Here is a 14,030-nt window from a genome sequence, read left to right as displayed (position 1 = left end):
TGTATAAGGAGACAGAGCTCCTGAACTTCAGGAGAATTAAACTGAACCTCAAAAACCATCAAACTTTGGCAAAAGAAGGCTTTTCAGTCTTACTGGTATGAGGCCCAGAGGCTGAATGTCAAAAAAAAGAGTCAAACCTGCAGAGAACAAAGCAAGGGAGCAGCTGGTCACAGGCTCTGGTGGATTCTGCGTGACTTGCAGTGTCCCAAACGGAGAGCTGTGTTTCCTCGCACTTGCAGGGTCTCAGATCTTGCACGTGGGCAGCAACTGCTTGAACTGTGCTTGCCTGATTTGTGTGTGAGTGTAGAGAATCTGCAGAGGGCACCCTTCAAAGTGAATGTTAATGACCAGTTGTTACAGCATCCTGAGCAACAGCTGGGCAGAGGGACCTGGGGTGGGCTCTAGGTGCGTGTTCAGGTTGCACTGTCACAACTTCTGAGCTGAATCCACCTCCCAGCTGGCTCCTGCAAACAGGAGGCAATTTTTCTCACAGGCTTCTGCTTTGTGCTCTGTCAAGCAATCTATGGCTCGTGGTTCATTATCTGAAACTTGCATTATCATTTATACTTGTGCAAAAAGGGAATATTCAATTTTACCTGTGTTTAAATATAAACATCGATGTAATACAACACCCTGAAAAAGGGTGAAGTACATCTTTGTTGGCTGCTGTGCTAATTGTCCTCCCTGTCACTCATTTGCAGGTCTGGGCTGGTTTAGCTCTGCATCTGTCTCTGCTGCACTGTCTGCAGGCACAGGAGTGCAGATTGTTTAATTTGCACTGGGGACTGCCCTTGACTCCACGAATAAGAAACCACCTTTAAATACTCCCCACCTCTACTGAGCTGAGTTCTCCTGGTCTCCAGCTCCTGTGTGCACTTGGCCAGCAGGACCAGAGCTGGGCCTGCAAGGTAAGTGTGATCACACTTATGACAAAGTCATTAAATTCATGTGAGTTGTTATTTGCCTGTCCAACATCCCAGTTAGACCATGGACTTGATATTTCCAACACTATCACTACTCTGCTGTTGAACCAGCATGGTGATGTCAGGTGGGACTTGCTGGTTCTTCTGGCATCTTTTTGGGCCCTGAGCCTGTCAAGGGAAATCTGTTTTGCATGTGAGAACACAGGGGTTGAGGTTACTTGGCCAACCCCACAAGCAATCCTCGTGCTACTTTTAACCTGCAGGGACTAAGTAGACAGCCACCTCTCCCTAATCTTTTCCCTGAGTACTGTGCCCGGCATAAACTAGAAAGAGAAGAGATTGTGTCCTAATACACTATTTTTGAAAGGCTGGCTGTTGCTGTGTGAAATCTCCTCTTGAGTTACTAAGGGGTTTTATTCTGGATGGCGTCCTGCATATGTTTTTCAGTCACAGACTGGAATAATTCCAAGGAAGCTGCTCTGTTCTGTTGCCTAATTAATAATACATCTCTTTAAAGAATAAATATATTTAAAAAAAAATCAATGCATATTTAACTGATAAGCTAGAGTAGCTTCAAAAGCACTTTTTTGGTCCATGAGCTGCATAATACAGTGCTGTGTTACTCTGCAAACCCTGACTAGAACAAAACTTTGGATGTGTGAGTTTGCTTTGTGCCTAAAGTTGTTGGATGGTGTAATGTGTTGACTTTCATGACTTTTTTTTTTTTTTTCCTCTCTTAGAAAGGATGAAAAATACAATTTAGTGAGCTAAGTGAAGTAGTGGAGGTAAAAGCCTTTGTTGTTGCCTTTCTGAAAGGGATTTGTGACTAAGATGAAACCTGTAGCAGCAAGGTGAAGTCATAAAGCCACTGCCCAGCATCACCTCATCCTCAAGCAGCTGTTAGTCAACAAGCTGCTCTGGAAAGCAGCTTATGAGGCTGTTCCCCTTCTGTTAAGGAATGAAGGGTAAAATACGGTGTAAAACTAGGATTTGGGAGAGGATTTTTACCTATTGCTGTCACTGTCACTGTCCAACAGTGGCCAATGCTTCTCATTGTTCAGTTTCTCATTACAAGGTAAGAACAGAGATTTTGGCATGAACTTTTGCCACTCTCACTTCTGCTCAACCTTGTAAAAGCTGCTGGTGCCTGGTTTTGTAATACCTTTACTGGAGGAGGAGAAAAACTCATGATTGCAAAGACCAAATAATTGTGTAAACCAGGTTGGTTTTGATTCTTTCATGGCAGTTATTCCTCACCAACACAGACTGTTGACATGGGGAGAGTAAATGAGGAGGGCATGGAGACCTAATGGGAACACCCCCAACAGACAAAGTTTTCCCTTGTTTTTGAGTGTGTAAGAATCTTTAGGTTTACTTTCCTCTGGAGATGTGCTTTCAAATAAAGAAGTTTCCTTGTTTTCTAGAATATTCTTTCGCAGAGATGATGGGCAAACAAGCAGAACCTTTCCCTCTCTGCTGCTCTTGCTCCCTGGCTGCCTGACCTGGTACTCTGGGTGCATCTCCCAAAATCTCCTTTTCCAGAGCTATGCCCCAAAACTCCCAGGGCACAGGGGATTTCCCACTGTGTCTGTCTTTCACATGGTTCAAGAAGTAGCAGTCAAGACAAAAAAAGAGTCAGTTTTCTTCTGGTGATGCTCAGCAGTACCTCAGGGGTTGGCTGTACCTGGGTGAGCAACACCAGGTCCCAAATACTGGTGGCATTTGGGATTCGAGGCTGGAGCTGCAATGAGATCAAGCCACACATCTTGCAGCACAAATGAGTATTGCTCTGATGAAAGCTGAGGCTTTAATTTAATTTGCACGGGATCTAGATGGATGGCCCCTGTGATCAGAATGGATGGTTGTTGTAAATAGGTTCAGGGAGTAACAGAGCGATGCCGAGTGACAGGAGCTCAGTTGTGGGCTCAGAGACAGGACCTCATCCTGACCCTTAGCAGGAGAGTGCAGGGCATGATGCAGCTTTTCATGTCCTGCTCGTCAATCATGAGCTTTGAAAGCCTGTGGACAGCTCAGCTCTGTTATATTTTGCTGGAGAGCAGAGGTAGTGGAGTGGTTACTGCCTGGCTCGTGAGATGCAGGAACCTCATGTCGTGCTGTCTGCACCTCTGGAGCAGGAGCACTGCTTCCACTTGGCTGGACCTGAAGTGGACTATCTCACTGTAAGTCATTTTTAGCCCCAATTAACAAGCAAAACTCAATCATCTTGAGGATGTCCAAAGTGGAATATATTAAGAGGCACAGAGGCCACTGATTTAGGAAATTTAAACTCCCCTTTCTTCGCAGTGTCTGAAAGATTTATTAAGAGAGTTCAGGCTGGAGATGTGCAGAAGCTCAGGTGGTCGTTGCCAGCATTGTTTAAAACATTTTTCTTTGACAAATGACTCCTACAAGCTGAGATAATCTTTATTTAAAAGATATTATATTGTCTTACCGCTATGAAATTGATCTCAGAAAGGCCAAAGATTCCATTTTTAGGTGATCTGGTTCCTGGGAACCATCTGGCTGCATTAAAGGTGAGAATTAACTTACTTAGCTAGTAAGTTAATTGATCCTTATGGGTCCCTTCCAACTTGAGATATTCTATATTAAGCAAGAATGATTTGGGACCCTTGCCAGTGAATGTCTTGGAGGAGATCTTGCATTTTAATTCTCAAAAATGGTGTTTAAACTCTTTATTTGTTTCCCTGATATCTCCCAGGTTGGATATCAAGCTATGTTAGTTAAACCTTTATCACTTCTGCAAAAATTAAGTCTTTCAAAGGGACAACTTCAAAGATTTAAAGGTCTCTGCCTTTCAAGGGTGCTTTTAACAGATGTATCTTTGCTGAAATGCTCCTTAGCACGATTGCAGTGCAGTTAATCTACCACCCTTTGGAGCTGACTTCCAAACTGGATAATGGAAATTACCCCAACTTCTGTGTCTGTTCCCAACTGCCTGAAGATGGTGATTGCAACAGCAGAGAAACAAATAGCTCTGTGGTCCCTGAAAATGAGATTTATCTTGTACTACTCATGTGTTCCAGAGGAATCTTGGAAACGGTGTTTTCAGTTATCAAATCCAGCTCCTGATTTTGTGAGTGGCTTTGTAACAGAATCAGAGTAAAATAACCTGGGAGGATGTGAGAGAGGTCATGTAACTCATCCATCAGCCCCAAGGCAGGATCAACTCTATATTAATCCTGACAGATATTTATTCAATGTGTTCTGAAAGATCTCCAATGGTAGAGAGATGCTCTGCTAATCTATTCTGTCTCCTCATCCCTGCCCTTAGAAAGGTTTTCTTGACATTTACCCTGAATGTTTTTTTACCTTGTAATTGGGCAAGAAAGCTGAGTGACTTGTCTTATTTGTTCCAGGTATGGAAAAAAGATTATATTCTACTCTATGAATGTGAAGCCTTTGAGGTCCCCCCGTGGGTTGTGTGCTCTTTAGGGTACACAATCCATAATGTTTTAATGCTTTTAATCTTGCTTCGTGTCACTGCAGATCTCCCATCTCATTGCACTCCTGTTGCTCTCCCCAGTCAGGCTGCATCTCTCTTCATCCATAGAATCTTTCTTACGTGTCTCCAGTAGCATCCACCAGCCTCTTTTGATTCAGTAACTGTTTGAAATATGTTTACTATCAAGATTAAAGTAAACAAGGGCTATTGTTTAAACATTCTTTCTTCTAACTAGATCAGTCTTCCATAGTAAGAGTAGCCCTGGTAAAATTAAACCTAATGCTAAATATCAGTATGGAACTAAATGTGCATTTTTCTAAAGTAAAATTGGAGTTCAAAAACAGGCTTTAGCAATACCCAAGCTCAGTATTTTTACCCAGTGATTTGGACCCAAACAGCTTCAGTCTTTTACCTCTTTTTAAACAGATGTTTCCTATCCCCTTTAACAGTTTGCTCTTCCTTGAGCACCCAGTTCCTATTTATGTGTGTGTGTGTGTTCTTTTCCTTACAACAAGTTCTAGATCCCTCTTGTTGTGGAAGGTATTCTCATTTGCACACCCTCTATGATGTGACAGCTCATTTAATAACAAATGGCACTTGTTGCTGATTTTTGTCACATGAAACTTCTGCAGAGCCTTTTTTTTCCTCCTGCAATTAAACCCTGCATCTTGGTTACTGCCTTTGTTTCCTTTGAACTCATCAGGGGAGGAATATAATCAGATATTTGAAATTACAATCTTGGCTAAGAGGCAACATTAAGGTGATGAGTACCTCAAATCTTTGTTTAGCATTTCAGAGCAGGTAAGCAGACAGGCCACATAATCTGCACTCATTTCTCAGCAATAATTTAGGCTTCTGGGGAATCAGATATTGCCCTAAGCAGTTTTGAGGAAATAAGACTCAGTTGATCAAGGTGGGAGAATAAAGCTGCAACAGCAGAAGCTGCAGAGATTTCAGAGTCACTCCCAGCTGAGTAATGAATCTATTCTTCATCCTGCTGGAAAATTAGGGGTGTGCAGAAATAGAGATGGCAAAGATAAAATGTGTGTAAAAATTTGGTATTAAAGGAGTCCATTTGATCCCTTTAAACCAGTCCAGAAGGCTCCACTGAACCTCTGGCTCTTGCCTAGTAAGCCTCACCACCTGCCCAGGCAGGCACAATAATGAACTGCAGACCTTTAGCACGAAAGGGGGGAAAAACTGTGATGTGCCAGAGGGAAAGCAAGACATGGGAAACTCTTGCTGGTGTCTTGAGCTACTGAATTAGCAGCAAATTTGCTGGCTAAAAAAAAGTCCAGCTGGTGTTCAGAAACGAGCTGCTTTCCCAACTTCAAAGCCTGCACGGGGCTGTCCAGGGAGGGTAATTCCTTCTATGAACAGTCCATTTAACACCTGAGTGCATGAGCTAAGTGAGCTTGTGAGGTCTTTTTTTATATGTCTTGCAAAAAAAGTGTCAATCAGTTTGTGCTTAAGGTGGGAAAACACCTCTTTGAAAGGTTTTTATGGAAATTGCTTCTGTAACAGGGTCAGAGACAAAGCTTTGTGCTCTGTGGTTGCAGGAGGAAAGGACCATCTGAGTTACAGCTGAAGGAACTTTGCTTCATTTTTGAAGCCGGGGTGATTTCCTTAGAAACTTTGTTGTTTGGGATGAGTGCCAGGGGCTTCTAGGAGAGGTTTTACTTCTGAGCATAGCTTGGATCTTTCTTGGCACAGTCCTTGTGTCACGAGCCTGTTGGGAAGGGGGGAGCGGAGTTTAATGAAGTGGGTTCCAAAAGTGTGTGTGTCAGTTTGGATGCTCCAGAGGGGGCAAGGGGGGATAAATCACTGGGAATTGGGCTCACTCTTGTGTTTATTCCCCTGCTTTGAGTGTGTGCAAAGGCAGGAAGGTGCTGAAGTCGGTAAAACTTTGGCTAATTTTTGTAACAGTGAAACTTCCAGAATTGCTTCATCTTTATGCAAAAACTGGCTTTGTGAAGCGTTGCCATTCCATGACATTCTGCTCGCTGTGCTAAATTCAGCAGGGCTTTTTTTCTGGTTGAAGTGGAGCTACAATAATTTCTGAGCTCTGTGCCTTGTTTCAATTATTTACCTCTGCAAAAAGATTTTTATAAATCCTCCTTTCTCTTTCATATGATTAACTTTCTTGACAAACTTTTATTTAAACCGCAGAGACAAAGATGGATCTTTTCTTTATAGCTCTGCAAAGTTAAATTTACTTCTTTTGACCTGTTTCAGTGTGATTGAAAGCTAATCTCTCTCTTTTATTGGCTTTTGGTAAAGCGTGTATTTCTTTGTTTCCCTTTTTTCATTCTGCATTGTCTTGTGAAAATATGTAACTTCAAGCTGTAAAAAATTATCCTCCTATGGGAAAATGAAAAGAAAATGACAACCCTTAATCCAGTCCAAGAGGAGGTTTATGTCTTTAATTAGCTGCTTGGATTGTGTTCATGTATGATTCAAATGAAATGAACTATGAGCAATAATAAAGGTCCTGTGGTCACCTCTGACCCTGCAGAGAAGAGGGCTAAAGCCAGAAAGCTTTTTTGGCTCAACATCAGTGACAACCACTCGAATTTGTCTTTTTTTTTTTTTTTAGCTAATTTTTGCCATAAAAAGCATGTGGAATGCTCCCATTGCAGTTAACGTGCTTGGCCAAGGGTATGATATGGCTTGCAGGCTGCTATCACCAAAGACTGATATTTTAAATTCTGTTCCCTCCACTTTATAATTAGTCCACTTTATAATCAGTCCTTTCAGAGCTCTAATCCTACAGTATGTGTTTCCAACCCCTCTGCAAGAGTTATTTACTTTCTTTATTTTTTTTTTCAATGCACTTGAGGACATAAAATTACTTCTGTGTTATGCTACAATTTTAAAGCTAATATTACAGTTTATTGAGTTTTTATTCATGTTTTGCCTTACTCAGGTGGATGATCTTGTGATTATCTGTAGTATTGGATTAGGAGAGAGAATTTTTCCCCATATATATGTAATTCTTTCTGCCTCTAAAGAGCTGAATGAGCATGAGGGTAATGTCCAGGGATATTGATCCGGGGATTTATTTTGCTGACCCACAGCAGCCACCCAAAATTGATCAGTGTTCCTCCTGTCTGGTGGGAAGCATCTCCAGGGTGTCTCTGGCAGCTCCTGACCCTCTGCAGCAGGGAGGGTTCAAAGCCACGTTGCCAAACTTAACATCTTGCTATTTGTGACACATCTGCAGAACTGCAGGGAGGGAACACCAGTAAAATCTGCACAATTTCTGCTTGAAGTAGTTAAATTTATCGAAGTGTTTTGCCTCATTTTCTATTCAGTGGCTCCCACTATGTGAGAGTGTGAATAAGTGCTATATGTAAGTGTAAATAAATGGTATACATAGGTGTAAATAAGCACTATGGCTGCTGTTCTCCTGTCTTTGGGAATGAAATAGCATTTCACTGGCATGCCAAGGGCAGGTTCAGGTGTCTGATAGAACAGTTTATATAACATGTATATGCACTAGGATGGTATATATATATTAGTGTTGCTACTACTCACTGCTGCTCTGTTGCTGAATGTGTGAAATCACATTAAAACCAACAAAACTGTAAATAAAGCACAAGAAAGGCTGTTAAAATTAGCAGCTGTTCAGTTAGTGATAGAAAAATCTTCAAAGGACCTGTGTCTCACAGTGTTTTGAATATGATTGACAAGTTCTGTAGTTCATATTTGTGGGCTGAAAGCAGGTGGATAGAGGTTTTCATTGATGCTGCTGTTCATTCCTTAGGCATATTTTGTTCTGGTGTACCTGACATATTTAATGATGCATCCTGACATTCATTAAATATGTGCCCTTTTTACTTGGACTGTTAGAAATAGTTGTAAATTGCAAATTAATATAGTTTATTTAGCACTTTCACCTTATTTATGAAATCATAACTTATGTTGGTACATTCACTCTGATGCTGTTTACCTGTAAATCTGTAATTCAGTCACCAGCCCAAACATCCTTCTAAAAAAAAAGTCTCCAAAACCAACCAAAAAACCCCCCAAGCCTCTGTTTAAACCAGGCATGTTGATGTAGGAGGCATCTGAGTACTACAGTAACCTCCACTCTGAAATCAAATGGCTGGATAAAATAACCTCGAAGAGCTGGAAAATATTTCAGGGCACGGATGCACATTTCTGAATGAAAAGTTGGGTTCAGAAAGCAGTTTTGACAAAGTTCAGCATTCGAGGTTAATTCACGAGCGTTGAGGCAATCGTGGGGTAAGTGGAAACTTCAGCTTTGTGAAATAGAAGGCTGAGGAAATAAAGAAGAGAGGAACTGCTCCCAACTGGGTGACAGCAGAACGTAAATATTAAAAAAAAATGAAAAAGGATGTGTATGGGTTAAAGGGCTACACAGAGAATTCAATATTTTACTGGCTAGAAATCCTGACAACCAGAGAATTGTTCTCTGTGGTCCTTGTCTGACTGTGGAATAATGGGGATGACCCACACACTTCATTAGTGAAAGCGTTAACTTGTGCCCTGCCTTTACTCAGGTCACCTCCAAAAATGAAAACACCTGTGGAAACAATGCCCTGATTAAAAGTCTGGTCCTCCCTCAGAATGTTGGCATAATTCATATGGTGCTGCACTAGGAGGGTACTACGGGCAATAAATACCTTTATTTGCTGTGGGGTGAGGACACACATTTGTGTTTTAATTCATGGACTCCAGGATGTGAGGTGTTTCAAAGATAGTGGGGACTTCTCTGTGCAGCAAATCTAAAATGTTATCAGTCTGTTACTTGTCAGAGTAATTATATCATTTGGGATGTAATTTTAATTAATTGATGGGCTGGGAGCCGCCAATGCCAGGTGCTACCTGAGGACACAACCCTGAGTATAATAAAAAGCCCGAGATGGGCGTGGACTTGAGAGAGGAGAAGAAAAAACAACAGTGCAGTACTGGGTGTGAGGAGGAAATTTCAGCATCTTGAACATCACCTTCTCTGACACAGAAGAGTTTGGAGGAGGGACTTGAATTTAGGAAAAACTCTGCCCAAGTACTGAAGGCAGCATGGAAGGAAGGCCAAATATAAAGGTGGTGCTTTGAAATCTGTGGATGAGGAGATGTTGGTGGGTGGGTTCATGGGACAAACTGGCTACTTGCACGTTAGGGACTGACAACAAAGGCCTTGACAGTTGTCTCCATTGGCAGATGCTTTTTCAGAAGAGGGTTTGCTGCAGCTCAGCTTTACCTGCTTTTAACAGAGAGGAACTATTATCTCAAGAGCTCATGTTAATTGAGCAGCGTGGGCAAACTGATAAATCCTGGAGCTGTGCAAGAAAAGGCTTTACTGTAGTTCTTATGAATTAAGGGGAATAATACCTAGATTGCTGAGGTTGAGTGACAATTAGTTACGCTAATGGGTGAAAATTAGATTCTTTTTTAATTGACTAACCTCTGCTTTTCTGAATAGTAGGATATTGCACTGTAGTCAGATCACCAGCACGCTGACTAATATGGCTTGGAGTTGCCTTGGCTTTCTGATTTGGTGGCTTTTTTGGGTAGCAAAACGTAATAGAAATAAAAATGGCTGATTGGGGAAAGTAAAGAAAGAAAATGAATGCAGCCAGATAGAGCAAGTCTTTGATCATAGATTACAAAGATTATTTTGGTGCATATAAATGTAAAGAGTAATGATGTCTTTGAAGAATTTGTAACACAAAAGTCCATGTACATCACAAAGTATAAAGGATAGAGAAGGGTGAAGGATTAAGAAAGGGAAAGACTCTGTGCATCACTAATGAATGACGAGGAACAGAAAGACAAATGAAAAATTCCACTGCATAGAATGATGGCTTTGATTCTTTCTTTTACTGAGCTGCTCATGTAACACAATATCAGGATTTAAAGAAAAGAGAGACAAAAAAAGGCACAAAATTACTGTCTGTGTATCACCACATGTGAGGGAATGGTGGCAACCGTTTCCAACGGGAAAAGGAGCCAAGAAGAACCTATTAAAAGTGATGGATCTGAAGAGAACTGTGACTCAGAGCTGGAATAAGGGCAGCAAGAGAAGCAAGTGCTGATGTTGGTCTCTGTCCCAGGGCAGATTTCCCAGTGGAAGGGCAGAGGGAATGACAGTTTTGGGTTTCAGCTGGGACTGACTGCTGGCAGGAATTGTTGGAGAGGGGAGCTCGTGCTCCTCCTTTCTAGAAAACACGATGTGCAGTGTGAGTGGGGTGCTGGGAGCTGGGCTGGGGTTGCTGCCAGACCCTGGGCTCACCTGGTGCTGCTCCAAGGCCAGCCTTTCCCTGTTCCTGTGGTACTGTATTCTGATTATTTATCTGTGGTAGTGGCTCCTCTACCATATATGATGTGCTACCTTAGAAATATAGTTACTTTTCAGTTTTATTTTTTCCCCTCTCTGAGGCAACTTTGTAAAACAAGGTTTTGATTAAGTTCATTGCCCATTTATTGCCACCTCTTTTCTGTGAGGAGCTTTACTGCTCCTCTTTGAGCCAAGCAAGGGGAGAAGTTGTTTTTTTTTTTAATCTGTAGACTGTGAATCATTGGTGGAATCAATAGAACTTAATCCAAAACTTCTGCTGAAGGTTTTAAGGGGTCTATAAAACACGTAGAGCATGGAGAGAGAGGCACCAAGACCCCTCTGACTGCCTGAGATACGAGGTGGGCTGGGCTGCCAGCTCCACCTGAGGTAGTGGCTACTCCAAGTAGAGGCTGAGTGGGATTCTGGTCCATTCTCCAGCTCCCAGGGGAGCAGAGGGAGCTCCATCAGGGTCCAGGAGCTCCGGGGGGCTCTGTGTAAGTAGCTTTGCACCAATTAATCGCTCGGGTCTTGTGGCAGAGAGGGGGAAGGGAGTGACTGTGCACAGGGTGTTGTGGGCTGGTGGGGGTTTGGATGTGCTTGGAGCTGTCAGTGATCATCAGAGCGCTTCCATTTCCAGAATGTGGAGTTCAGAGTGTAACAAATGAGCAGCAACTGCTTTCTGTCCTCAATATCTGGCACCCAGAAACGTTCAGTCCACGGCAACGTGAGCTTTCTGTAGAGCTCTAAAGAGTTTTAGGGATATGAATGGTTTAGCTGTAGGCACTGAGATAAAGGAGTTGTGAAATTCCATCTGCCTGTTTGTATTGTGTATCCTCAAACAGCAAAGAACTCGGTTTTGCTGAGGTTTATTTTCTTGTTTGTGGGTCTTTTTTACTTCTTCCAGTAGCTGGTTGTTTGTTTTTTGGTTTTGTTTTTTTTTTTTTAACTCCATCTTCAAGCTTTGCTTTCATCACTGCTCTTGGTTGTATCTAAAGGCAAACACTGAAGGTATGTGGACAAGATACAGCCTTCTGTTCCACCCAGGGAACTTTAGAGCAGACAGTTTGAAATTATTTTTAGATACAATACTACATAATAAACATTTGACTGTGACATGGACAAAAGTGAGTAAAGTTTGTGCAGAAACTTTTTTTTTTAAGTTGTATAAGAACCTTAAACTGTGCTGCACTGCATCAGCACATATGTTTTGTGAATTAAAAAGTATATTTTCTGTGATGATCTCCCATCTGCTCCTACCTCTGATATAGTTAATGCAGGCTCTTGAATACTGAAACACAAGGATGCTTTATTCTGGCATGTGCTTGACAAGTAGATCTTGTATCTGACCCTCTTGTGGGTGGCTCCTGATGAAATATATAAAGAATAAGAGGTTTGGTGAAGTCAAACAAAAAAAACCCAGGAAACATGGTTTATTTATAGTTTAAAAAAATCAAAGCCACAAAGAAAACCCACAAACCTCTAAAGCCCCCTATTTTCTGCCAGCCTGAGTAATAATGTCTCTCCTGTATTAATTTATTTTAAAGCAATTTTTTTATCAGTCTGATAGGCAGAATGATAGTTTGGCTTTAGTGAAGAGACCTGGCTTTTCCATTTGCCATTAAGTCACTGCAGAGCTTTCACCTATGACTACAAACCCCACTGAGGAGGGTAATCTGCTCCCTGGTGGGTTATGAGGGTCTGATCCAGCTCCTGGTGTTCCTGGCTGAAAGGAGGGAAGGATGGGCTGGCAAATCCCTGGAGAGGAGGCTGCAAACCAGTGTCTTCCAGGACAGGAGAAAAGATAATTAAAAAAAAAAAAACAGTTATTATTTTGAATATATAGCTTTCAAATGTGTTTGGTTTATTTTTCCTTCCTCCTTCAAATTGCTAGATTACTTGATTCCCTTGGACCAATCCCAATTTGCAGAAACCCCATTGCTGCCTTCATGTTGTCTTTCAAAACCTGGAATAATTCCATAGGGTGTCTGTACAGGTCAGATCCCACTCTCTGGTTTTGGATCATTAAATAGCTGCTGCTTTGGGGTTTGGTTTAGATGGGAGTCATGAAATAAAAGATTTCAAGTCTTTTGCTGATGGCAGAGGAGCAGCTCCAGTATTTCTCTCCCTGGGATGTGGAGTGTTCTGGGGAGATTGGTGCCTCCATCCTGGGCAATGCTTCAGCCAAGAGCAGCAACTGTCCTGAAATGTCTCTGATGATCTATGAGGCCAGGGGAAACCCACTGATATTTTTCATTTCTAAAAGCTGAGCCGTTCGCTCCTCCAGAAGTGCTCGTGGATGGAAAATGATGGTGCTCAGGACACAGCTGGATCAAGGATGTGATTTCCCCTTGTCTCTATTTCCTTGTTTCTCCATTTTCATGCACTTTTGCAGTCATTTAATACCTTGTGGGCTGATTGTAAAGTGATTGCAAAACAGAACAAGCAGGTGGTTTTGATGGTTTGAGCTCATTTTAAACTCTCTTCTTGTAGCAGCAAATGAACACAAAGCAGAGCTGAATCAGGGCCCCAACATGTTTTGTTAGAAGGGTTTATTTTTACTGTGTTTTGAAAGAAAATTAATATTTTTGTATTATAATATCACTGAAAATCCCTGTAATTCAATGAGCAGCCCTGTGACTTATGCAGGAAGGTTCCAGATATTTAAGACATCCCCCTAATTGTCCTGTAGCATCTTTTTTTCCTTAAAATGCTACACAAAAATGCATCCACAGGTCCATGCTGGCACTGACCTACAACTCTGGGCAAACAGGAAAGAAAAGTAATGCCATTGGAAAAAAAAAAACCAAACACATGAAGAAAGTAATTTTTCTCTCAACTATTCCAGTGGATGTGCATGGAAGAGGTGAATTAGTGCCTTGAGGATAACTATGGCCCATCATCATAAACACACAGGTTCTTTTCTTGCTGCCTGTAAATACTGGTTGGAAAATGTAGTTGGGCAAGGCCATAAAAGTTACTAAAGAGTCCAGTAGGCTTTGTTTGGTTTTGTTGTGGAAGTAATTATGGTTATTTGACAGGACTAACCAGACAATAAAAAGATTCCCTTTAATCTTTCAACTCTTATTAACTGGAAATCATCAAATTAAGGAAATTCCCATGAAGTGTTGTCCTGCCTATGTCAATGTCTCCAGACGTGGTATGGTCCATCAATATTTGACTAGACTTGGATACAGCAGCAGTGCAGAATTAGATACACCTGAGTATAAAAAAAAATTACTTTGCCTTCAGCAGCGCCGAGAGCAGCCAAGAGAAAATGGTAATTTGGGAAGTACAGGTAAGGTAAAAATATTGAACACCTGTGGTAAATCGGTTCCAATGG

Source organism: Myiozetetes cayanensis, unplaced genomic scaffold (genome assembly GCF_022539395.1).
Source record: "Myiozetetes cayanensis isolate MyiCay16 unplaced genomic scaffold, myiCay2020 scf18, whole genome shotgun sequence".
In the NCBI taxonomy this organism is placed as follows: Eukaryota; Metazoa; Chordata; class Aves; order Passeriformes; family Tyrannidae; genus Myiozetetes; species Myiozetetes cayanensis.
Note: the sequence above shows the minus strand (reverse complement) of the source record.